The following is a 3,638-nucleotide window of genomic DNA, read 5'->3' on the forward strand; positions in this document are numbered from 1 at the left end:
AGTCAGCTAAAGACTGGCTCACAAAGCCTACACAGGTGATTATATGGGCCCCCTCAATGAGCTATCATTGATGGAGCTCATACTCCAATTGGCCAACCAATAAAGCCAATTGGAGTTCATTACACCCCTCCTCCCCAAGGTCCGAGGAATTCCTGCCAGCTGGCATTCCTCTGAGCTTCTTCCTGCTCCTCATTTCTGGGTCTATCACCTCTGTGTCGTCTGCCGGGTCATTCTCCGAAGTGGGCGGGGTGTACCTTATAGGTGCCCGTCTTTTCCTTGACAACATCCTTGGAAGTTGTTCTTCCTCCTCCTCGGGGAGAGGTGTCGCGGCGGCCTCGTCGAGTGTGTCCATCTCTGACTCTGATGACTGCATGACGGGGTCTGGAGAAATTGCTCGGGGCTGGGGTGTGGGTATCCTTTCCGTCTGGGCTATCCCAGCTTGAGGCGGTCCTGCTTCGCCTGCCTCCAGGTGTGGTTCCGCTGCCCTTATTTGGTCTAGGTGTTTCTTCAGCACCTCACCTCCTATTGAAACCTCATAGGATATGGGCCCTGTTTGGGACTCTACCGTGCCTTTGACCCACGTTGGTCCATTCCCATAATTCTTGACCCAAACCGGTGCCCCCACCTGGAAATGTCTCTGCTGCTGACTATTATCATGCCCCCTGCGTTGGGCCTCCTGTTGTTTCTCCACTTTCCCCGTTAAATTTGGGAAAAGGAGACTCAGCCTCGTTCGCAGCCGCCTTCCCATTAAGAGTTCAGCTGGCGGTATGCCCGTTGTGGAATGCGGTGTGGTCCTGTAATCAAACAGCCAGCAGGAGAGCTTTGTGTCTATTGACGCTGCCGGCTGCTTCTTGAGTCCCGCTTTAAGTGTCTGGACCGCTCTCTCTGCCAGGCCGTTGGTCGCTGGATGGTAAGGGGCCGTTTTGATGTGACGGACTCCGTTTTCCTTCAGGAATTTTCCAAATTCCCCACTTGTGACTGCCGTTCCGTTGTCCGACACCAATACCTCCGGAAGTCCATGTGTTGCAAATGAGGCCCTGAGCTTTTCAATTGTTGATGCTGTGCTTGCCGTGTTTACCCGGTGGACGTCCAACCATTTGGAGTGGGCGTCCACTATCACCAAAAACAATGAGCCCATGAAAGGGCCGGCGTGGTCAATATGCAGGCGGGTCCACGGTCTGCCTGGCAATTCCCACGGGTGCAATGGCGCCGCTGGTGGCACTCTTTGCCCCTGTTGGCACTCCTGGCACCAACGTACCAAGGCTGCTATGTCTGTGTCCAAACCTGGCCACCAAATGTAGCTTTGAGCTAGCATCTTCATTTTAGACACCCCCTGGGTGTCCGTGATGTAACTCAGTTAAGATTGCCTGACGGCCCTGAGCTGGGACGATTACCCGGGCTCCCCATAATAGGATACCGTCTTCTACGGTTATTTGGTCCCTTCTGCTCCAGTATGGGTGCATCTGGGGCTCCACTGGTCTTTCCAGTTCCCCTGTTAGCAGTAAATGCTTCATCTTGGCTAAAACTGGGTCTTTTTGCGACCACAACCGAATATGTTGTGCGTCTACTGGTAGGGTGTCCAAAAAATTTAGAGTCATTACTGTCTCCTCTACTTTTGGTATTTGCGGCGGAGTGTCCGGGAGGAGAAGTCTGCTCAAAGCATCTGCATGTGCTACTCGCGTTCCCGGTCTGTGCTCCAGAACATATCTATATGCCGCCAGTAGCAACGCCCAGCGTTGGATTCTAGCTGATGCAATCGGGGGTATTGACTTGTCTTCTTTTAATAACCCTAATAACGGCTTATGGTCCATCACTATGGTGAATTTCCGCCCGTACAGATACTGGTGAAATTTTTTTACTGCGAATATCACCGCCAGTCCTTCCTTCTCGATTTGGGCGTACTTCCTCTCAGCCATCGCCAAGGTCCTCGAAGCATAGGCTATTGGCCATTCTTCCCCATTCCTTCCTCTATGGGCTAAGACGGCTCCTACCCCATAGGGGGATGCATCACAAGTGACCACCAACTCCTTCCTTGGGTCATAATGCTCTAGGACATTTTCGGATGACAGCTGTTCCTTAATGTCCCTAAATGCTCGGTTTTGGCGGGTGGACCATTTCCATTCTTGCCCCCTTTTTAGTAGCTGGTGGAGGGGTTCTAGGATGGACGCCCTATTTTCAATACATTTTCCATAATAGGTTACCAACCCTAGAAATGATCATAACTCCTGGACCGTGGTGGGAGCTGGGGCTTATTTTATTGCCCTTACTCTGTCTTCTAATGGATGTAAGCCTGACTCGTCTATTTTATATCCCAGGTACGCCACTTGTGGGGCCAGAAAAACACATTTTTCCCTTTTTAGCCGTACGTCTGCCTTTGCGAAACGTCTGAGCACTTCCTCCAGGTTCCTTAAGTGTTCCCTGTTTGTCCTACCCGTGATTAAGACATCGTCCAAATAAATCGCCACCTGCGGTAGTCCCTGCAGAATATTTTCCATCGTACGCTGGAATATAGCGCAGGCTGATGACACTCCAAAAGGTAGCCTAGTATAACGAAAAAGGCCCTTCAGGGTGTTGATCGTAGCAAACTTCTGGGAGCCCTTGTCCAGTTTTAACTGCAGGTAGGCGTGACTCATGTCTAGTTTCGTGAACAAAAGCCCACCTGCCAATTTGGCATATAGGTCGTCTATTTTCGGGATTGGGTATTTGTCCAGCAGTGCGTATTTGTTTGCTGTCTGTTTGAAATCTCCACAGAGACGTATCGAGCCATCTGGCTTCAAAATTGGTACCACTGGCGCTGCCCATTCCGAGAACTATACTGGTCTGATAATGCCGTCGCGCCGTAACCTTTCTATTTTGTCATCTACTTTCTTCCTTAATGCAAAAGGTACCGGCCTGGCCTTACAAAATGTTGGAAGGGCTTCTGGGTCCACGTGCAAAGTTGCTTTGGTGCCTATGATTTCCCCAAACCTTCCTGGAAGACCTCCGGGTATTTTTGGAGTACTCCACTCAACTGCCCGCTTCCACTCTGGAAAATTTTCATCCAATCTAATTTTAGGTCTTTCAGCCAGTTCCGTCCAATTAAGCTCGGTCCGGAGCCCGCTACTATCGTCAACGGTAATCTGAGCAATTGTTTCTCATATTCCACAGGTACATGAGTCGTGCCTAGAACTTCCAGGGGTTCCCCCGTGTAGGTTTTAAGTTTCGTCGATGTTTTTGTTAGGGTTAGTGGCTGGAGTCCATCTTTGATTTTTCTAAATGCTGCCACTCCCATTACTGATACGGCCGCACCCGTGTCTATTTCCATTATTGTCGGCCGCCCGTTCACCCGTGGGGTAATCCTAATGGGTTCTGCTTTCTTCGTTGTAATATTATATAATTGTTCCCCTTCGGAGGAGGATGGGGCATCTAGGTTGTGTACTTCCCTGCATCCCCACCTGCTATTCCTCTTTTGCCACCTCCTTCTAGGGTTTCTGTCGTTGTTACCCCACTCTGTCTGGTGCCAGAAACGGTCCTTCTCTGTTGAGGGAGCCTCAGCCGGTACTTCCCTCTGTCTCCAGTTAGTCCTGGCAGACTTGGGGGCAGTTCTGGGGTTTTCCTTTTTCCCTCTATTCCTCAGGTTTTTCCTGAGAGCGGCTATC

The 3,638-nt window shown here is 50.6% G+C and overlaps 1 pseudogene; it reads right to left on the bottom strand.

Annotated features, from left to right (window-relative positions):
- Nucleotides 1-541: 541 nt before the first annotated feature.
- On the bottom strand, nucleotides 542-3,319 carry LOC119964207 (annotated as a pseudogene).
- Nucleotides 3,320-3,638: the final 319 nt, after the last annotated feature.

This window comes from Scyliorhinus canicula, chromosome 4 (assembly GCF_902713615.1).
Source record: "Scyliorhinus canicula chromosome 4, sScyCan1.1, whole genome shotgun sequence".
In the NCBI taxonomy this organism is placed as follows: domain Eukaryota; kingdom Metazoa; phylum Chordata; class Chondrichthyes; order Carcharhiniformes; family Scyliorhinidae; genus Scyliorhinus; species Scyliorhinus canicula.